This window comes from Adiantum capillus-veneris, chromosome 9 (genome assembly GCF_014529385.1).
Source record: "Adiantum capillus-veneris isolate H3 chromosome 9, ASM1452938v2, whole genome shotgun sequence".
NCBI lineage: Eukaryota > Viridiplantae > Streptophyta > Polypodiopsida > Polypodiales > Pteridaceae > Adiantum > Adiantum capillus-veneris.
The window spans coordinates 37403257-37427360 of NC_140939.1; positions in this window are offsets into that span (position 1 = coordinate 37403257).

Sequence of the window (24104 nt, forward strand, 5' to 3'; positions counted from 1 at the left end):
TATGCAGTTTTAGGTAGACAAATTGATTGGTAGCATATTCTAAACCATTTGTCAGCAATAAACATTAAATTACAATATAATCAAACGCATAAACAGTTGGGAAGGTAAAAAATTAAACAAGTATGGGGTCGCTAATTTAACGCTCGAAAGGCACTAAAGATCGACTATTAATACCATGGGCAAGCTTCTCAATTTTATCTGGTCATTAAGTTGTTTAATCGCGAGAGACAAATATTTCATATCCGAGGGTTGACTAGAGGCTATACCTAGAAGACCTTGTAGTTAAGCTATGATAAAAGGAATTTCTCATGAAATCATCGCCTGACTTATTTCTTTTTCTTTGACCCCGCAAATTCTTTTCACAGTGATTCAATTTTGATGTGTGTGCTTATTTTGTATGCCTTGGGTTTTTTGCTTTTCAAGGAAAAGCGCCCACACTGGGAACCTCTAGGGCTCTAGTACCATAGACGATACATGTGAGTGGAGTACCAAATCAAGCTGAGGTTTCTCTTCCAGCTTAAGATTTTACATTGTGGCACTGTGATTTTTTTATTTGTTCGTTTTCAGCATTTTAATTTTGTAACTTTGGGGGTCATATAACAGTGTTACCCTCCCCATGCTCATCACACTAGTAAACTCCCTTTATAATACTTAAGCTAAAGGTCAATAGAGACTAAGCCCCAGGGTCTTCACTAAGGATTACCGTATGGTGTCACGTGAGTGTACAATAGGGGGGGTTTATGACGCCATAAAGGTAGATTTTACAAAGGAGGGTATCGTATATAGGGGGTAAAATGGCAGTTTTGGTTCACGTAGGTGACGTCTTCCTAGTACTACTAGTGAATCCCCCGGGGACTAAGCCCACTAGAAAGCCCTAGTACATTTCACACAATGCTGCCTAAATCGGATTAAGAACCTATGTAACCATTGATTATTAGGAAGGCATTTCCCATGGTATTAAGAGAAGATTTTTAACACCTAGCTTGGTCAAACTAGGTTAGTCGGACTGCTTGATTTTTAAACCTAGACAAGTGATTATGACAAAAAATTACATCGTATTTAATGTTTGATACTAAGCAAAGGCATTGAATATTTGCTACCAATCACAATTAAAGCAGACAAATATGGATGCAAAAAGATAAGGGGCAATGCTAATGGACAAGAAACACCTGTTTGTGTTTGATGGTTGCGCTTGATTTGAAGTGTGAACGAGAGAAAGATTCCATGAAGGTCCAAATCCTAACAACAGCAACACGTTCCTGTACATACTAGGAAACACAAGGAATACCTCTAGGAGGCACATCAGTGGGAAAAGGTACCAACACTTATTGAACATAATTAAAAAACATAAGGAACCCTAACCTAATTATTTGCACTCCCCCTAGAGAGTCAAGGGAATAGGATATTGTAGAGATTAGGGGGAAACCCTAAGGTTAAACCCCTATCCTTGTCATCAAGAAAAACAAAGTCATCATCTGTGAGACCATACGTGCCATCTATATAATCATGTAAATCTTCTTCATCATCAGAGGCACCAATGTTTACTAAGAAGGTCACTAGATGCCTATAGTCATCTTGGTCAAAAGGATAGGCTTGTGCAATGGGAGATACACTCTCTACTAAGTATGGATCAGTCGTGGTCAAGAGACATATCAGCCATTCTAACTCCTCGAAATTCCTCTCACATGCTAGCGTACCTACCAAATCCCATTCACAGGCAAGCACCGGAAAGACCATGTGAAACATTTGTGAAAAGTAACGAGGGTACCTCTCACCCAAGGCAGGAGTGGATGACTCTAGCGTACTAGCCATATCTGTACATGCAAATAGATGATGGTTAGAGTGTAAATATTACAAGGGTTGTGTTCTTGTGCATAATATGTTTTTATGATTTTGTGTTATGACTCTTTCTCTTTTACTTTTTTATCTTGTTTTTGTGAGTATAAGGCTTTATATAAACATTCCCTAAGATTAGAGATTAAGAATTCAGGGAGGAAGGCTGTGAGGGAAGCAAGTGAATGATGGATGTCAGAAAACACTCCCCCCTTCCTTGGGTAGATCATACCTTTTGGAATGATGTCGTCACCTTTTGAAACCAATTGTTCCAAGTTGTTATGGGTGAAGTCTTTAACCAATAGTTTTCGACCGCCCTATGCATTTCATCTAGTTGCAAGGGTGGTAAGGCACTCTCCCATGATTTTATTTGCAACATTGTTGTAGGTGGTGAACTTACAATGGGAGGTGAAAACTCTTTCTTGCTTGTATGGATATGTACAATGGTAGGTGGAGGTTGTGTTGAAGCTTCTACTTCTGTATAGGAACTACACGAAGAGTAAGAAGCTTCATTTGATTTCGCTGTTCCTGAGCTAGGTGGAACAAATCGTTCTTTCTTCGGTACCTAAACTAGATCTGGAGCAGGTGTGTAGCATTCCGTAATTTTTTCCTTTCCGCAAGCTTCAATTTGTTTTGGAGCCACAGGATTGATCTCACATGGGCCCGGTGACAAGTAAGAGCACAATTTACATTTTGGCACCTAGATTTAATCATTTCCTTCATAGTAGCCTTGGGCTTCCAATAGTTTTTTAGGAATCCAACACAACGTTTCTTTACATTTCTTGGGGCAAATGGGATGTGCCTTACTAGGCTCCTGTCTTTTAGCACTGGCTATGGTTGCTTATAGTCCCATGGAAATAAGAACTTGGGTGTCGTGGTTTTGGAGCATAGGTTGTTGAAACAATGGGAGGGGTAGGGACTACATGAGTACGAGGACCCATGGGTGTATACGATTGGTACACACTTGTAGGTACTGTTGTATGCATTGAGCTACCATGTAGTGGTGCTTTACTAACAAATGAGATCCATGGCGTGTTTCTTGGCATGCCCATCATTGGGGTAGGCATGGTAGACGTGGTGTCATCAAGGGAAAGATGAGCTAGACTTGGAATGGTAAAGATATCACGTGTGGGCTTAGATTGCACTAAGACCCCTGGCGAAACAACATATGGAGGATCCATCGAACTTACCAAGGGAGTCTCCATTTGCGATAAGGTCGGTTGTTTAGCCTTTCCTGTATCCGAGAATCTCATGAAACCCGTTGAAGGCATGTGGATCCCCTTGTTTTGTCTCTCTAACTCAATGACCCTATGGATGACCTCACAAACTCTTTGTTGTTGATCCTCCACATTAATAGCACCCATTGTGGATTGTAGGACATCTAACCAACCCACGTGATAGGTGTGACCTGTTTATAGGTCGGTTAGAGTTTCCATTTATAGTTCGTACTCCCAGTTCTCATTTAAGAACGCTCCATCTAGGATTGAGGTGCTAGGGGTGTCCTTTGAGCTAGATGCTATGTTTCTCTCTATGGGTTGACCCTTAGTGATCGCTAATTCAAGAGCACTCAATTGCTCTCCTAGCAAGGATATTGACATTGGGGCTTTCGCTTTTAACTCTCTTCGCTGCTCCACCTTGCGTAAGCTCTCGATTTTCTTTTCCCTAGACGCAATGATATATCGCTCAACCTCTTGCACTTCGGCAAGGTTCCTACCATCAGGTAATATAACCTCGGAGGGGAATAGCTTTGAAGAGTCATGAGGTGCAGTGATTGAAGTATTCACATGCACATTCTCTAAGGGCATAGGGTCTAGGTTGGTCATGAATGGAGAAGTTACTTCCCCACCCCCCTCATTTACATCATTAGCTCCATGTTCGGAGCGAATGGCTCTACTAAAGGTTTCCTTCAAGCGGCTAAGCACACTCGGCCGGGAAAGAGGGCCCATGTCATGCATGTCTTGGCTTGAGCTATCGGGATTAGGCATTGGGAAACCCTCCATGACGTCGTAGTCAGAGGAACAGTCACTAGCCGCTATGTTTGGGTCTTGGTTTGTACTACCTTGGGTCCCCGCCGAGGGCCCAGAACCTAAGGTAGGTGGATATTGAGAACTCGCTTAAGTCAAAATTCTCTCTAGTTGCTCCGTCTCTAGCACACGACCAGAGCGCAGATGCATGTGCTTTTGGCACCCTACAAGCGTCGGCGAATAACCTCAAAGGTTAACCGCTTACTTTTTTAGGCGTCCGTTTTCACTCCTTTTTTAATGTTTTTTAATGATTGGTTTTTTGATTAAAGTGTGTGTTAGCTCAAAGCAAGCGTATCACTCAAAGCAAGTGTGTTAGCTCAAAGCAAGCGTATCACTCAGAGGGGCGCAGTGTGCTTTACAGCACAACGTTCAGTCACCTGAAGCTCCGTTGGTCCTCAAAAAAGTCAATTTTTAGCTACATTTGAAGCTAAAATACGTAATTTTAAAGGGCGACTGAGGCCTGAGCTTGAGCGTGAGCTTAGGCTTGGGTCTGGGCTTGGGACTGGGAGATATTCCCGATCTTGATCCTATCTTTTTTTTTTTTTTTTTTGGGATAAGGTCGCCGCGGCCTGCACGCGAGCACACACACACTCTACCTACCTACTTTCAACTAATACACCTACTGTTACACACTAACACACTGCACTAGCTCTAACAGATCTACTTCCTACTTACTGTACTTTACATTACACAGAACTAACAACCTTAATACTAACACCTTATCACAGAGAATACACAGTACCTTTCAAAACTTCATTAACAAAGAAATACACAGTAGCAAAAATAAAATCCTTCTTTTCAACACACACACCTTCCTTCCCTACCTTTCCTACAATTGAAATTGCACCACAAAAGAAGCACAGAGTGCCATTCAAGCTTAGTGTATGGCATTCCCCGGCAACGGCACCAAAAATGTGCGCGTCTGTTGTACGTGTCAATGCAAGGAGCTTGCCGATACACTGTGTGCGAGCCACAAATGGCTCCAAGCACGCAACTAGCCTAAACTAGTAAGCTCAAAGATGGCGATGGTGTGTCACTCACCGCTCTATGCTTGCTATCGTGGAGGATTCCTCACCACAAAGAAGAAGTAGCTGCCGCTGTGCCGCACTCAACCACTTCGCCGCCACCGTGCCGTTGTCGCAATGCTCGATCGCACAATCTCTCTCTCTCTCTCTCTCTCACGCATACACACACACACACACACACACACACACACACACAAGGAGATGAAGAAGAAGAAGATGAAGATGGAGCAAGAGCACTCTTCAATTGCACAAAGGAGAGAATGAGTGAATTTTAGGTTTAGTTGACTTTTATATGAGCTCCTCCCATTCACACTTGGGTGCCCATGCTTAGCCAACTAATCCCTTGAATGTTCCAGTTAGAGTGCACCTCTCATCGGCGATCACTCTTACCCTTTTCCTATTGGACCGACAAGCCCGATACCTGACTCTACCAAATAAATAATACAGCGTCCGTCATAGGTGATAGGAATGTGCGTGAGGGTTAACACTATGTTGTCTTCAAATTGCTAAATTTCACTCAACAACATGGTACATTTCAAGCTTAGGTCCACATATAGGCGTACTATTCCAATTTGGTACCAACTTGATAGGTTTATACGCCATATAGAAGTTCACATTACTGAAGCCAATTTTTCACCCGCATCATGGAAGCCAAATTTTTCACCCGTGTAGTTTTGTACTTCATAGGTGTTCCAAATTGTCTTCTGATGCTTTCTATGCTTGAACATGAAAGTAAAGAACCAAAGTATGTGAAGTGAAAGAAGCTATAAAGGTAATGATAAGTGTATGCATAGAAACATCAATGATAGGTTCACATACCTTTATAAGTGTATGTATAGAAACATCAATGATAGGTTAGCAGAATGCAAACAATGAACTTTTTTATATCTAATTGTATGTTCAAAAGAAAACTTTTGGGCCTACGATAACCATAGACTTTGGTTGAGAACTCCTTGATGCATTCTAAGCCTCATACTGGGCCTAGTGTGCACTCATTAATTAATTTGCTTCGCAGATTCCTCCAATATCTTAACTCTCAACAATACTCTCCTGCTTGCAGACGATGCACACACTTGCCTCTATTTGCATGCGGTCCTCCACGTCTGCATTGCCTCTCACGACAGAGAACTCCCTCCTACACTTGCGCACAACGTGCAACATATTGCCCTTAATCCCGCCCACGGCATCTGACATGCGCCTTCCATCCTCGCGCAGGGCAAGATGGGAAAGCCACTAGCCTATCTCTATCACCCTTAATCCTGGCCCTGGCATGCCCCTTCCATCCTTGCGCACCACTTTCAGGATGTCTGTAGACCTTCGTCTCCGACCATTGATGCACAAAAAGGCAGGGCAAGATGCGAAAGCCACAGACAAATGTGTGTGTGTGTGTGTGTGTGTGTGTGAGAGAGAGAGAGAGAGAGAGAGAGAGAGAGAGAGAGAGAGAGAGAGAGAGAGAGAGAGTCCCAGCCTCCCAGTCCAGCTCCTGCTCCATGCTCTGCGTGAGCCAACACTGCACGAAATCCTCAAAACCCTCCCCCTACGATACGCGCAAAAAAAATCAATGTCTCTCAGAGGCCTGTTGACACGCGGCTCTCCGTCACTTTCCTTTTAGTTTCCTTTTAGTCTCGTTTTACTTCACTTTTTTGAGGGTATCTCACTAGATACCCCATAATTTGTCCTGCTGCCAAAATCGTGGCAACATACTCGTTTGAAGATTTTTGTACCTTGTGTAAAATGTTGTTCACCTATCAAACATGTTGTTCTCGATCAAATTGAGCACTCATTTGGCTGCTTTGAGAGCATCTCTTGACCATAGAACCAATAGTTGTGAGTGTTTCCTATTTCTCCCACATAAAGTGTAGTGCTAGCTTTGAGCTCAAGTAAGGACTTCTACAAACATATAAAGTGTGGTATGCCCTTTGAGCTGAAGTGAGGACTTCTACAAACTCATACATATGATTGAATTCTTTTTTTTCCAAAACCCTAAAAGGACACTTTTATGTCTTGTTAGGTTACTAAAGAAGTGTTAAGACTCCCTACCAAATTAGATTATTTTTATCATGGATTTTTAACAATGTAATGTAACTTTATTTTCCCATAAGTTTTTAAGTTGATTTACTAACTATCCCAGAGAATTTTGGACCTAGTAATTAGTAAAACTAAATAGCTAATCATGATATTTTTATCACGGCTTTCTAACAGTGCAATCTAGCTCTAAAAATATCCCATGAGTTTCTAAGTTGATTTACTAATTATCATTTATAAGTTTCTACTAAAAAGAAGAATTTTGGACATAGTAATTAGCAAAGAAAATATCTAATTAGGATATTTTTATATGGCTTTATAACATTGTATTTTAACTCTAAAAAAATATCCCAAAAGTTGATTTACTAATTATCTCTTTTAATTCTGTACTAAAATTAGAGAATTTTAGATCTAATAATGATTAAAACCATCGAAACAATTTTGAGATAATCACCATGGTTTTTTTACAATATAAATCTCCTTTGACAGTTACCTTATGGATTTTTGAGTTATATTTCTTAATTTTTTATTAATTATAAGTTAAAAATAGATAATCTCTATTCTAATAGTTACCAAAATAAAGAATATAATTTTGATATAATTTCCACAGCTTTTTAATAGTATGTGAAAGCTCTAAACATTATTTTATGATTATCTAGATTAATTTAGTATATCTCCACTTAATTAGAGCCAAAATTGTGCAATTTAGTCCTTATTATAATATGATAAATATATAATTTATAGTCTATACTTAGAGAATTTGTAATCAACAACTGAAAGAGATATAATTAAGTTAATTATCATTAGAGAAAATCCTAATATGTTAATTAAAAATATAATAAAAATTGTGCCTAATTTAATTTGCCTTTCACTAATCTACACGGATTAGGCTAATTGCCTCATTTACTCACTTAGAGTTTTTCTTAGTGATTTTTGAGATGATTCTCTCTACACTAGAGAGATTTTGCTAGGGTCTCTAGGTCTAGAAAACAATGTGAAGACTATGGACCTATTTATAGTTTTTTAGCAAGCATAAACTGTGCTTAAGCACCCCCCCAACTTCCAAGCAGCCCCCCAGCTTCATTGGGTGCTCCTTACTACTAAATGCATCCTTGGATGGTCCTGAATATGTTCCCTAGCACCTGTCCAACTCGATTTTCCAATATGCTAACTTTGATCTCATTTTACTACTTGAACTGGAAAATATATGGCCCATGTGATAAAATATTGACCAGGCCATGTGGTTTAATATCTTCTAGCCCTTGTGATTTAATATTTACAAAGGATTCTAGCTATTTAATTTATTAAAGTAATCGCAAAACTTTAGGTAGAGATTCAGGGGTCAGTATTTATCCTAATTCAAGTCCAAAAAGTTCAAGGCGAGCTAAAGCTGTGCTTCAGATTCTAAAATTACCAAATGCAACTAATTTTAGTGTAGATTTTACTTATTTGAGGATTCAAAATTATTTATTTAAATTTGTACACCTTTTCTTTATTGCAAAAAAATGAAAACCTTACACCCAACGTGACTTTGGCAAGGAAGCACTCTGCTGTTTTTACAAGATGCAAAGTGTAGACAACTCTCATATGCAATCACTTATCCTTGCTTCTTGAAGGCTCCTAAGATGGGTGAGAGAATTCCAAATGCTACTTTTTTTTTTGCGAGAAAAAGATCCTTTTATTAGTTAATGAAACTGCCCATAGGGCTACAACCACCTCTTCGAGAGAGGGCTACAACAACCATGATGGGGAGACTCCCCCAATGAAAAAAAACAGCATATGTACAATGAGGCTAAATCAAGAAATGGGAGGAGGGAAAAGCCACACAGGTGGTCGGTAGTGCCATCTGAGTACACCCTGGACCATGGTGAAAAAATGTCCAGGACACCAAATCGAAGGAAGGCCTCTCTACTGCCATGAAGTCTCTCGAGCTGTCCTCTGAGTGTGGATTAGCTCTAACCAAAGATCGCGAACAATCTCTGCTGGTGGTACAGGGCGAGCCTCAAAGATGCGGAAGCAACGAGCCTGCCAAATGAACGAAAGTGTCAGGCCACTGATGAGCTCCCAACACTCCTCTCTCTCACTACACCACTCTTGTGGAGTAAGATCTGTGGCAGGCTGGAGTGTAGGTCGCCCCCCCTGCATCACTATCATCCTGCTGGTGGAAGATAGCTCAAGCTGAAGTGCTAGGCCCGTGAGAGTGGATCAAGCAGATGCCCCCAAGTGTACTGCCGAGCCGTGGAGAGAGCATGCATCAACCGAAGAACACGAAGCCACACCTACCGTGCCAAGGGATAGTCCCAAAGACAAATGGCACTGACTCTCCACAAGATGGTCACAAGCTGCGCATGCAGCCGAGAGACCACTATGCACAAGCCAGCTCCCAACTGTTGTAGCTCTGTGTGCGATCAGCCACTGAAACAAAGTGACTCACCTCGGCTGTCTGGAGTCCCACAACCTCTCCCAAAAAGCTGCCAAGAACTCAGCTGTGAGACCCTCCTCCTGCCATTGAGGTGTTGCAGAGCAGGGCAAGCCTCTCTGTGTGCTGCCAGTATGTGACGTCCTAGTTGAACAGTGTACTGAAAGAAAGGGACACCTTGGTGGTCTGCAGAAGAGAAGGGTCCCTCCAAAGCCACTCTTCCAGATCCCACTGTACTCGTGCCAGTGGACAGCACTCCCAAGCCCACAGTCTCCAATGTCCAGTCTCAAGAGCAGCTGGGTCAGGATCAATGACACAAGTCCTCCCACAAATGCCCACCACTCGGATCCTCTGAAAACAACACTCTGCCGCCTACGGGGCCTCTAGTGCAACTCGCTGTAAACATCCCTCACCCTGTAACTAAAAAAACAAGGAGGGAACAGTCTCTGAACAAGCCCGAACTTAGATGAGAACCTGTAATCACGTGAAGGCTCCCATCCATGTGGGTGCTGCTGACTCGAGAGGTGTGAGCCACTCAGCTGGTATTGCCTCTGAGATGTCCTGGCACATGCTCTGGACCCCTCTCATGCCCTGTAGTTGAAAGCCTTGCAACTCCTCCGACAAGCCTGAAAACTGTAACCAATCACCTAGAGAGCGTGCTGGACCCGCTGCCATGGGACCCCAGGAAACATGAGGCCGACTACCAACCAAGTGGCCTCTCTGAGTGCTAACCATGGGGTTCCAAAAAAGTGGCTGTCGTAGGTGCTCCTACGTGCAAGTAAGTTGCCGCTACTCCAGGCCTCGCCGCAAGTGCTCCCAAGATCGAAGCAACCCCACAGCGAAGCGATCCTCCAGTCTCCTGCTCAAACCAACTCTGCGCATCTCTGTGAAGATCCATCTGTTTGAAGGTTGCCAGTGGCCTCCTGCCTGAGGCATCCTAGCAGGAAGCCACTGTAGCAATTACTTCTTCTAGGGCTCCTCACTTGGAAGAAGTCCTCGGACGATGAACTTCCCAAGAAGGGCTCTGCTCTGCTGTGTTGGGTCTATGATCCCAATCCCTCCCTGTGAACAAAGAAGAGTGATGACCTGCCAAGACACTTTGGCCTGAGCTGTCTGAGTGTCACACCCTGACCAAAGGAAGTTCCTGATTAGCCTCTCTACCTGGCTGATACAAGAACTCGAGAAGATCCAGCAAGAAGTGATGTACCACATAGTAGTCAACAACACCTGGTTGGCCACTACAACTCTGCCAGCCAAAGAAAGTTGTGTGGAGCTCCAATGTAACAACTTCCTCCTGATAGACATGAGTAGGGGACCAATCTGCTGCTTGGGAGACAAGTCCAAACCAACCTGACAGCCCAAGTACCGAACTGCAGTCCCTGAGGAAATCCACCTGAAACCCTCACCTAGCATCCAATCGGGTACAAGAGCACTACCAACCGAGAAAGCCACTGTCTTTCTCCAGTTGATCAGTGTGCCAGATGCAAAACAGAAGGTCTCAAGAGCCTGCTCACATTTGTGAAGGTTGGCCTCCTGGCCATCCAAGTACAAGGATGAGTTGTTAGCAAACTCAGTGTCCAATAGATCATCTCCTTGAATAGGGAGTGCTAAGCCCTGTAGACCAACCTGCTGCGACACCAAAAACCTGCTCACCACCTCAGCATAGAACAAAAAGAGGAATGAGGCAAGAGGGCAGCCCTGTCCGACCAAACGTGTGAGCATGACATGATCACCTCTACCTCTTGACAAAAGACCTGACTGTGTGTCTGTCTGTACAAAGATGACACCCCTCTGATCCAAGCATCTTAGAAGCCCATCTTGTGTAGTGTGCCCTCCAGAAAGTCCCAGTCAACTCTGTTGTAGGCCTTCTCAAAATCGAGAAGAAATCCTCACCACGGAGCCGCGCTAGGGCAGCAGCCTCCCAAAAGTAAAAAGTTGTCTAGGATACTGCGCTCCTAGACAAAACCTGTCATAGTCCCATGTATAAGGCTCTCTAGAAGTGGCTGGATCCTCAAACTCAGAGCCTTGGCAAGAATTTTGTAGGTTGAGTTGGGGATGGTGATGGGGCGCCACTGTCGAATCTCATCCAAGGAGCCACCCTCCTTGGGAATGAAGTAGATGAGACCCTCACTCATGCTGTCAGGCATCTCTCCTGTGTGCAAGATGTACTGAAAAGCACTACAGAGATCTTGGCCAAGCAAGTCCCAATACTCCAAGAAAAAATTGGGAGTGAAGCCATCCTCACTTGGACAGCTACCACGGGGAAGTGCACTAAGAGCCGTGTGCAACTCCTCAAGCTGAAGTGGCAACTCAAGACTCTGACGCATTTACTCAGTCACAAGGCAAGACATCTGAGTCCACACCTACTCCCTGCATGCATCTTGACACTCTGACTGAGGCTCTGCAGACAGTAAATCACGATAAACGTCAATAGCAACTGCACGCATGTTTTCTGGCTCAGAAGTAACTGACCCGTCGGGCCTCCTCAACTGACTGACCTTGGCATGCGTATGCCAAGGTCCCACTGCCTCGAAGAAGGCACGAGTCACTCTGTCACCCACTTGTGTCCACTTAGATGCCTGTCGATGGAAAGAAAACTCATGGCGCCGCTCCTCTGTGCTAACTAGCTCCTGGCGAGCCTGGTGTAATTGCTCCTCCAACCAAGGACTGTTTGGATGCTAGTCCTGCATCCTCTACAAGGAAGAAACGCCCCGTCTGAGACGTTGCTCCTCCTCTCTCGCTGCAACCAGGCAAGCCAAAGACTCATGGAGAAAGAAGCGACTAAGCTGAGCTAGTCCTGAGGCCACTTTGTCAGCAGGAGAATCCTGCCTGTCCAAGCTCTCTGAGTGTAGAGTCTAGCAAGACCCTCTCAAGGATGCGAAGCATCATGCTCCCCCTCCTCTGTCTATCTGCCACTGTGAGGGTCATTGTGCATGGTCCGAGAAGGAAGTCCCTGCCAGAATGCCAACTGTCCCACCCAAGTCACTAAAATGATCACTAGTGTAAAAGCAATCTATCCACGATAGATTCACTCCTCCCACTCTGCGGTCCGAATGAGAGAAGGCCAAGCTATCTGGGGGCCTCATAAGCTAGAGTGCTGCCACACATCCGTAACCCTCAGAGTCATACAAAACCTCTCCCAAGCTGCCAGCTCAACTCCATGCACAGTAGCATGGCTACTTGGTGCCGTTGGAGAAAGATATTGTGCTTGATGGTGCTTTGATTGCTATGTATGCCTATCACCATATCATCATAGTGATGTGTGTGAACACACGGGACTTCTCCGATACTTTAGGAAAAAAAAATTCCCTGGTGGAAGGAGGGAAAAGGGGAAACACACCCGGAAATACACACATGCCTCTCTGTAGTTCAAGTGAAAACAAGCACCCCATTCCTCTCAAAAGAACACACCCAACTATAAAAATTCACTGTGCAAACACTCGTTTGCACACACACAAGCCCACAATCACACACAAAAGCACAACTTATTTCATCTCAACCATCATAATCGCTTCTCGGTTCTCAACCACACACATGACACCTCTCTCTCCCTCTCTCTCTCTTTGCGCACACACCAATTGGTTAGGGGGGCTCACACACAACCTACACATGCCAATGACGTTGCACAAGAGAAGAGAAGAGAAGAAGGGATGGGGGAGACAACACTAGAGATGATGCAATTGAAGCTTGCTTCTTTTCTAAGAGATTGGCTATGGTGGAGCATACACAATGAAAAGGCTCTCTCAAAGCTTTGTCTACTTCTTTGTCCTGCCTACAACCAAAAAAAGCAACATGTTACCAAAACTTCAATATCTTCTAAATGTTATAGAATAATTAACCTACGTGCATGAGACACAAAAAATTCTTAAGTGGGGTTTTCCTTCAGGCACGTGGACCATTTTAGAAAAAATGAGTTTTGCAAAAAAGTTCACTTACCTACCTTTGTTTTCACCACCCACCACATGGCCTTCACTTCTCAACGTGCCTTGCATGTCCTAAGTGTCTTTTCACATGAAGAATCTTCTTAAGGCATCGGATCTCTACCTTAGTCCACATAGCCGCATAAGTCATGCATATAACAAACTCTTTGTCTGCACTCGGTCTTCATACATGCTTTGAAATTCTCAAACATATGTATAAGCATCCTTGACACTGCTTTCCACGCTTTTTGGCATCGACACTTTTTGGTTGTACCATCATTGCCCACCCCCTTGTTGAGCATTCATGCTCAACCACAAACATGTTTATTAAAACATCTATTGTCCAACCTGCAAAATCCCTCCAGACAAAGCAAAAAGGAAGAAACTGTATGTACAAAATTTTTATTCTTGTTTCATGCCACCTCTTCTTAAGCGGGTTGCACAACCCCCTTCATAGTCGAACCACCTAGATCAAACGCTTGACATTGAGCACATGCATCCCTCTGCAATAACTCCCTCTAATGCTGCACCCAAGAACATAACCAAACATGCATATAAAAAGCCCATAGCATATCTTCACTACTCCAAGCACCACCCTGCATCATCCAACTTGCTTCAGACCAAACACCACAATGCACACCATCTTGCATTACATACATACCTGACCCTCTTCGCAACCATGTACAGAGAGACCTCGTCAAGAGAACCCTGTAATCGAGGGATAACCCATTGTAAAGCTGCTCTCACAAGAATACCCTTCCACCAAGAAGCACACACCTCTTTAGAAAGCTTGGACGAGGCCACGCCCTGGGACTTCTCTTCCTGCACCATATGAGAGACCTGCTACATTGGAAACTCCTCCACCATCGGTTTCTTAACCATCATCAGTTCCATGAGTGCATCCATATCTGTAACACCCTCAATCCCAACATCATCAAGCCCTTTTATAAAAAGTGGGTTAGACAACTCAACCATCACTGCTCCTTGCCTATCGAATTCACCCTCCTACTCTTCAAGCACCTGTCTTACTGTCACATCTCTAGATAAAGAAGCAAGAAAATAATTCCATACCACATTACCTTGGAGCATAACATCAGTAGAATCACACTCCTTATAAGATCATGTATCCTCATCATGCCCAACATCATCACTATTTGTTTGCGACAAACTCAAACATGGGTCCACTTCAATATAGCCACAAGATACCACCTTTACGTGCATGTCTTCATCCGCTCTAGATACTTTCACTTGGTTTGCATACATCATAACCACTTGCATAGGTTCCTGCTCTTCACACACATCTACCACATCTTTATCCACATGCAAGAGATCACTCTTCATACCTCAAATGGGAAGAATGAGTTTGCCAAGCCGTATCCCTATAACTTGTTTCCCCCACCTCTTTTGCCTTGAGATCTAGAATTTCCTCTATTTATACCACTTCAACCTCATCTGCAAACTTCACTTTCTGGTCTCTAGCACAAACCAATAGAGCTTGACCAATCATACATGGGATTGGCAACACATCCTCGCCCTCATTTGGAACCACTTACATTTCCTCAATAGCTAGAACCTCTTTAACTAGAATATTGGGCTTAGAAACAACCCCATCCCTCTGCAATCAAATAATCCTCGGCTTGTCTCACATAGATAGAACCTCTTGTATCGGCTTTGCCTTTATTTTCACCGCATCAATTGGCTTTGACCATCAGATTTAACAAGCCCTACTTAGCTTGACACTTTCTCAAAATATTTTTAGTCTGACCTTGTGAAAAGGCCACTGCTTCTGCATATGTCACAGGTCCATCCACTTCTACCTTAATTCAAACATCCTCATGCAGGCAATCTATAAACTTGCTTAACTTCAGAAAAATCAACAATTTTTGCAGTAGTTACCTTGATAAGCTATCCCCAAAGAGCCTCAAACTTCCACTCAAATTCTCAAAAATCGCCATCCAAGCTTTGCTTGATACCATCCATATTTCACTTCACTTCATCCAACTGCAAATCCACTATAAATTTGCTCCAAAAAGCTTCTTTCAAGGTCCCCCAATCCAGCTTTTCTTCTTGAATCATATGTAATCCATCATACAATTTCTTTGCTTTACCACAAACCAAGAGCGAAAAAACTCAAACCGCACCTTCTTCTCTTGATAATCTATAAAAACAATCCGTAGTCTTGGAGCCAAGTTTTTGCATCTTCAACCCCTATGAAAATAAAAAAATCGGATCACATCTTCTCAGCAGCACTTGCTCTTCAAAATTCACTCTTCCAACATCGCCAAAACCTTGCTTTCACCTCAATCAGGAGCAATCAGAAGCTCCTTAATGGGGGCACTAGAATATGGAAGGAGGAAAAGGGAAACACACCTAACAACGCACACACCCCTCTCTATAGCTCATGTGGAATCACAACACATCAAACCTCTCAAAAGAATACACCAAGCACTAAATCTTCACTACAAACACTCATATGCACACACTCAAGCTCATAATCACACACAAAAGCATAGCTTATTGCATCTCAACCATTGTAATTGCTTCTCAATTATCAAACACACAGATAACATATATCTCTTCCCCTCTCTCTTTGTACACACATCAATTGGTTTGGGGGGCTCACACACAGCTTACACACATCGATGCCTTTACACAAGAGAAGAGAAGAGAAGAAGGGATTGGGGAGACAACACCATGGACGATGCAATCGAAGCTTGATTCTTTCCCAAGAGATTGGCTATGGTGGAGCATACACAAAAAGGCTCTCTTAGATTTTGTCTCCTTCTTTGTCCTACGTGCAACTTGAAAAAGCAGCAGGTTACAAAAACCAAAATATCTTCCAAGCGGTGCACAACTAGCCTATATGCGTGGAATGCAAAAATGTTTGAAATGGGGTTTTTCTTCAAGTTAGTGGGCTACTTATAAGAAAAAATGAGTTTTGCAAAATTTTTACAGAATAGGACTTTTTGGCCCTCCTCATGCAACAAAGTTAAGCCACTCACCTACTTTTTTTTCACCACTCATCTCGTGGCCTTCACTTCTTGCCTTGCATGTCCTTAGAGGCTTTTCACATTCAGAACCTTTTTTAGAGCATTGAATCTCTAGCTTAGTCCACATAGTCACGTAAGTCATGCCCATCACGAACTCTTTGTCCGCACTGGGTCTTTAAACATGCTTTGACATTCTGACACACATCTATAAGGACCCTAGATACTATCACCAACTTGAATATGCGCTCATCACCCTAGGGAAAGCTTTATCTTTGGATTGGCACACTTATTGATATTCCTTCCTATGTTTTCTACTCTTGAGCTTCTCCTTTATCTTCTCCATCTTCACGTACATTCCTGTAGCAGTATTTCTAACAATTGACAATAGAGTGGGGTTTGACATCCAAGGCAATATTTTCAGGAACCCTTTGGCTCACATACTTTAATTGATGTGATTTTTGGTAAACTTTCATAGGGCAATATAACATTCGAGCAAGATAGTTCATTTTGGGATTTCTAGAATTTTGATTTAGGCTCATTTTGATCTCTGTTTTCACTCTTGCCAGTACCATGTAGGCAATTTCATCCTTTTGTGCAAGTTTTTTGATAGTGCAAATTTTTGCAAAAATAAGTACTTTATAATTATCGCAGATTTTGCTATAGATCACAGGTTGGTTTTGTGTAGTTTTTCTTTGATACAAGTAGTCCTTTCTTTAGGTTCAGTCATGGGGACCATGGTTGCAATGGAATCTGAGTATGATACTATTGGGAAGAATGACACATGGTCTTTATGTTATTGCCTCCTAGCAAAAAGGCCATTGGTACTAAGTGGGTTTTGGAATGAAAACATAAGCATGATGATGATGTCGGTCACTATATAATGCTAGAATTGTGGTAAAAGGGTAGGAATTGATTTTGATGAGAATTTTGATTCCACTTGCCATATGACTACTGTTTGTGGAACTTCTGCATTGGAGGCTCATGATGGTTGTAATGCATGTAAGTTGCACATAATTACTACTTCTTAAAAGATGATTTGGATGAGGAGGTGTATGTATCCGACCCTTTTGATCTTGCTACAAAAGGGAAGGAAAATAAGGTGTGTAGCCTTTAAAATGTACTGTATGGTTTGAAAGAAGCCCCACATGCTTGATATGAGAAGATTCATGCTTATTTGGTTGCATATGGTCTTCAAAATAGTCCAATTGATAGTAGTTTATAGGTCAAACATGAACATGATGCATATTTTATCATTGTGCTTGATGTGGAGGACATGTTTTTCATTGGACCAAATGAGGAACATATAGGCAATTTTAAGGTTGATTTGAATGCCTCTTTTGATATGTCAGATTTGAGACTTTTGTATCGTTATTTAGGCATATAGCTTAACCAAATCTATAAGGGTACTACTTTGTACTTTAAAATTTTTATACAGATACACTGTTTTGTAGATTTAGCCTTGAGGATTGCAAGCCTATCGCTACTCATATGGAGATAGGTTTGAAGCTAAGTCTACATGATATTGGAGTCTAGTTTGATGTTACTCTCTATTAGCATGTTCTTGGTTGCATAATATATCTGTGCATTACGAGGCTAGATGCTCATAATTCAGCCTCACAAGTGTTCAAATTTATGCATACCCTAGGGAATATGCCTTGGAAGGCAATTAAGCGGATTTTTTACTACTTGAGTGGGGCTTTACATCTTGGGTTTTGATCCCCAAGGGGAAGTCATTGTTGCTAGATTTTTATGCTATTTTTTCGGACTTAGATTGGGATGGTTGCTATGACACACAAGTGTCCACTAGTGGTTTTTGTTTCATCCTGGATATCTCATGCATATCTTCATTGAGAAAGGAGAAATGTACACTGGCTAATTGTGAGGTTGAGGACAAGACACCTTTCACATCTATGGTTGAATATGTTTGCCTCTCATGCCTTTTGGCTGACTTGAGTGTTTGATAGCAGGCTGCCACCAAGATTTACATTGACAACAAAAGTTCCTGGTAGGTACAAAGAACCTAGTGTTTCATGCTTGCACAAAGTCCATTGAGGTGCACTATCATTATGTCAGGGAGAGACTCTTTGGATAGGAGATTAGCTTGGTTCATATCCCTATGCAAGACAACATTGTTGATATTTTCACAAATACTTTGCCTCATGAGAAATTGAATCTTTTTGCAAAGCTTTTGGTATACTCTCATTTGTGGATTGCTTGTATAGGGTTTGAAATTTACCTATACATAAGTGCTAGCTCGTGTTAACGGCCTCACTCCTAAGGAGGATTTGTTACAAGATTATGGTAGTGTTGTGTGAGAATACACTAAAGACCATTGGTACACTTTTTTCTCTTGTTAGGAGGTTTCTTTTCTGAAGCTTGTATAATGACCATCACTCTAGGGCAAGCCTCCCTGAGCGCCTTCATTGTCTCCTCAATTACAAACCAAAGAGGCTTCGGGCCTCCACTTGCACCCTTGACTGCGCGCTCGCACACACACACACAGAAAGAGAGAGAGAGAGAGAGAGAGAGAGAGAGAGAGAGAGAGAACCACCTACACAGTTGTGCGTCTGCCATAAAAATATCTGATCAAATTCTCTGAACGCGTGTTCAGAGAGAAAAAATCATGTTTTTCCTTATTTTTTTCAATCTACCTGCACACGACTCTGCCCACCCTTTTCCTCTTGAAATAAAACAAGGTATCCTCTAAGATACCCTTTAAACAACCCCAAAACCAAAACTGGTTGTGCCTACTGGCACATTGATTGACGTGTTTAAGTGAATTTTAAGGTGTGTGGTTTGAAATTTATTACAAGATGGTAAAAAATGGCTACTTTTCTTAGAAGAGACCTAAACGGAATGCAGTTGCAACAAATATTTGCAATCATATTATTCTTTTGTGAGCCATTGTGTCCGACCACTCTATGGGATAAATTTTGCATTGAACTTTGGGAGGACTATGTGCGAGACTACGTGTATGCTTTAAGGGTGCTTATTCTTGATGCAAGCATACGATTTGATGTGGAAAAAACCAAGCTTTGCTTTACATCAAACGCTTCTTGAGAGGTTTTATGATTATTTATTACCTACAATAGATCCAACAATGTTTTGGTTAAATGAATTTGGTACTATACTAGAAGAGACAATGTTCAATGTTATGACTAGTGTGATATAGCATATTATACAAAAAGTTCAGCAAGATACGTATAACCAAGTCCTATAAGCAATTAACATGCACCTAGAAAGATATTCTTCTTGGATGGTTCCAATGGCTTAGAAAAGACATATGCATATAATGCATTGATTTCATGAGTACAAGGTAAATATAAAATTGCACCTGCATATGCATTGTCGGATAGGGCTTTCTACCTTTTGGTTTACTCTTGAACAAGAATGCTCCTATCATGCTAGTGCTGAATTTAGATCCCAAGACATGAGTTATGTAACTAAATTGATATACAAATAATTTAAACCTCTTAGGGGCTACGTTTTCAAATGAAGAGACATCACTTTCCAATCAGGCTAGGTTTTGGGATGAAGCCCAAGGACAGACATTGGGAATCCTTGGTCTATATTTCGCATTATAGGTTCTCTCATAGACAATTGTATATTGTGGTGAAGGGGACTCCAAACGCAGCTTCAAAAGAACCTTGAGCAAGGCATAAAATAAAGCGTATTTTTGCTATCTTTTAATGAAGATGACTTTACTCAATAGTGAAGAGGTACTTCGTAAAGGTGGTAGTCAAAAGAGAACTACCCAACCCCCCCCCCCCCCTTCTCTCTCTCTCTCTCTCTCTCTCTCTCTCATCAAAGAACTACATTTTCGCACAATATATATCTTTTTGCAACAAATCACCTGACGGTTATTGTGCTCTTGTAAAAGAGGTAGACATTCATGCTTGGAGAGTATCCTACCACTAACACCCCTCCAGAATTACATAGAGTGTAGCTACCATGAAGATTGTTATCAATTTTAACGAGACTCGGGTGGAGTCATTCTACAAACGTTGTGTTTAAGGAAGTATTACAACTAGGGAAGTATTACAATTGGCAAACTCATAACATTAAGTAAGTATCGAAATTTTCTTTGGTTGTTAATGTGATACATAATACATGAACTAATCGCTATCTCTTCAGTCTCAGATGTTGGCCATAAATGGATCTTAGGCACAACCTACTCGGTCTACGCTGCTTATTAACACGAATCTCGTCAGATGCCTTTGCTCCAAACAAAAGCAAAAACAATTCCTCTCTCTCCTCTCTCTTCGCTTGCCCTGCGTCCTCGCCATCGTCTGGCGCTTTGCGTACCTGTGTGCTGCCCATCGCGAGATGGCTCGCCCCCTTGTGCCTCCACCATGCTGCACCTCCCATAGCCATGACCACCGCCACCACTGCGATGCACCTCACTTCCGACCACGACTCAGCATCGTGCAAATTTGCGACAACACACCGTTCTACGTGGCTTTGCCTCTCTCCCTGTTCAGGCTCAACATACAAGAGCTGCGCCACCCACACAGCGAGAGCTCCACTCTCTTTCTCTGTGTCTCTCTCTCTCCGACTTCGTGTTATCGCAACCAGCTATACAAAAACCATGTGCCTTTCTCTCTCGCCTACACGTGTCTGCTCCACCCTTTTTCACTTCAAATCCATCCAAAGGATCTCCCAAGATACCCGTTAATTGACCTGGTTCCAAAATTGGGGCCACCTATTTGGATCGTGAACATTCTGCATCCTATGTCGTTGGTCACGTGACAAATTATTTTGAAGGCATTTATCTTCTCTATTTAAAGTGAAATATTAAACTCACCTTTTGACTACTTGAGAAATGGTCATACATCAATATTTTGTTGAAGATCCATCATAATGAAGAAAAGAGTTCTTGTTACGGTTTTTTTTTTTTTTTTTGAGACGACTCATATTATACTATAAGAATCTTAGTATGAGAAAATTGATCAATTTGAGTTATCATTGTGCTCTACATGACAAAGATTTTTTTGCAAAAATCATTATGATCGAGGATTTATTATTGAGGGGTTGATCAAAGTTTGTATCTTAACTGAGATATGCATGTGGAAGTTCTTGGATACTACCATATTACTACACCAAGAGCTACTTCAAATATATATCAGGTTGCTCGAGACATACATATTGGGTCGAAACCCATTTTCATTAATTAATTACTTTGGGAGATTCGTTCTCGCTGCTGCATCAAACTAAACCCTTCCCTATTCGCCCGCGTTCCTGCGCAAGGTCCCTCCCACCATCCCCTCCCACCAAGCACGCAGCTATACCCGGTGCATGCGCCAGTTCACCTGCAAGGGAGCGAGCTGTTGCCTTGTCTCCTCCTGCTGCCCGTGCCAGTCCGTGCATGGAGGTCCTGCAACACCTCCTATGTCCTCTCCTGGCTGTGCCTGTGGCTCCATCGAATCTCCTAGCTGTACTCGTCTCATCTTGCTGCCCGCGCCAGTCCGTGCATGGACGTCCTGCGACAGCTCCTGCGCCCTCTGCTGGCTGTGCCTGCGGCTCTATCGAGCACTATCAACACACACAGCAAGCTGAACCTGGCCCAATGGAGACACACACAAAGTGCGCGCCACATGCGCAGGTGCATGGAGGAGCTCCCTACCTGGGCGCATGCACTCTCTCTCTCTCTCTTCACGCCTCTGTCGCCACACCTGGCAGATTTTTTTTTCTCTCTCTCTCCCTCTCTCTCTACGTGCTCTATCCTCCCATTTCCTTATCTAACCTTTCAGAGAAGGATCTTGATAGATTCTAATTAATTGAGCTACTTTCGAAGATTAGGGACACATACTACTACTACTGGGTCTACTCTTGCGCTTACATTAACTAATTAGTCACGAAGATCCCCAAAGAATTTTAGCACTCAAATGCAAAATAAGCCGAGCTGTCGCCATCAGCTTTTCTGTACCTCCTTTCTACTGCTCTGCCCCCGTCCCCTCCCCGCCCTCCTATGCGCTGTTTTGTTCTGAAGAACCCATCATCACAATGCCCCCCCCCCCCCCCACAACACCCTTCCGGCCCCCCAAATCACAAAATGCCAGCTATTCTGCCTCGCGCTAAACGACGCTCCTGCTGCCGTCTGCCTCGCTATTCCTTTGCCACACCAATCAACACACAAAGCGATCCCGCATCAGCCCAAGCTGACTCTCGCATCGCTTGGCGTGTAGCAGAGACAGGCAATGCAGTCCTTGGCAAACAGAGCAACGCCTCCACTCTCAACCCAATGCCTGGCTTGAGAGACGAGGGCGAGAGCGAATGAAACCAAGCATTGCGATGTGCCTCTCTCCACCTTGGCTCACACTTGGCATCACTCCCACCCCTCTCCACATAAGCCTGCCACCTGGCTCCGCCTTCCCATTTTCTCCCTACTCAAGCAACAGAATCTCCATAGATTCTTGCTAATGAACAAATGAAAAAGTCGTTTTCGGGACCTACTAGGTTGATGTTACCTCACTTGAAGCCCCACTATAAAATTGGTTTGATTTGGGCTCAAATAAGAGATTTCAGAAAAATCCAGATGCACATCTTAATCACATAGTGAAATAGTACGACTAAGAACTTATTATGTAGGTCTATTCAGGGGGCTTTTTTGCACTAGAGTGTAATCTCTGTGATTTTGATGTTGAAGAACAAAGATTATCATTTGGTTTGAAAGATCTCTCCTATCATCACGCTTATTTGCTCTCTCTCTCTCTCTCTCTCTCTCTCTCTCTCTCTCTCTCTCTCTCTCTCTCTCTGTGTGTGTGTGTGTGTGTGTGTGTGTGCACGTGCGCGCGTGAAATTTCATTAACATTGAATTTTCAACTCTTTCTTTGGGTCCTCTATATGGATCTGCGCGCGCGCGTGTGTGTGTGTGTTGTGTGTGTTTGGGGGGGGGGGGGGGGGGGGGGGGGGGGGTTGCATATTTGAATTTTTCACATCTCCCTATATATCCACAACATGGTTGGACTAGCCTGAAACCACGGATATGTTCAAAGCATTGGTGTCTAAATTTTCTAGCTTATTCTTCTTTAGTAGTGAATGTTATTTTTGTGTATATAATTATACCATGTGATACATTTTTGTCATGTGTTTGATGTGTGTGAGTCCTGTATTTCTGTGCATTCAAAGTGTGGTTTCATACATAGTCTAGTAAGATCACCTAAGATTCTGTCAAAATTTCATTATCTACTTATTACAAAGGAATTGTTGATAGCTCTTTCATCACCCATTTAGAGCACATCAGATTGGCATCCTGCTTCTTGAATGACGACCAAGTGATGGGGAGGTGTTGCCAATTTCATATGCTTATTCTCACATTTAAGACCTCTCGAAGAACTATTTAATGTAACCTTTGGGTTATAGAAAGGCTATGCTAGTTTCTAGTGCTTATACTCGCACCAGTGAGATCTCAAAGATCTATCCAATTTCCTCTTCCTTTAGGGATAATGTAGAAAGCACCGAGATATCAAATCTACCACACTTGGGTGATATAAAATGGGATTTCCATTGTCACATCTTATTCTCATGCATACCCTTATCCATATAGAACCTCACCCCATGGTACAAACTCCAATTGAAGGACAATATGCAATTCCATGGTTGGCACAATTATATATCTATGATACTGCATTAGTTGAGCAACATACTACATCATATTCCAAAATTGTATGGACCATAGTGTATTAGAATGTTTACAATTGAATGGTAGTTGTTAAGTATCAATGATTTTTCTATATGTAAGCATTGCATTTATGGCAAGCAAACTAGGTCTATACACTTGCCATCGGGTAGAAAACATCATGAGCTACTAGAGCTTGTACATAGAGACATATGCAGTCCTATGTTGATCTTGCCGGGGGGGGGTAACT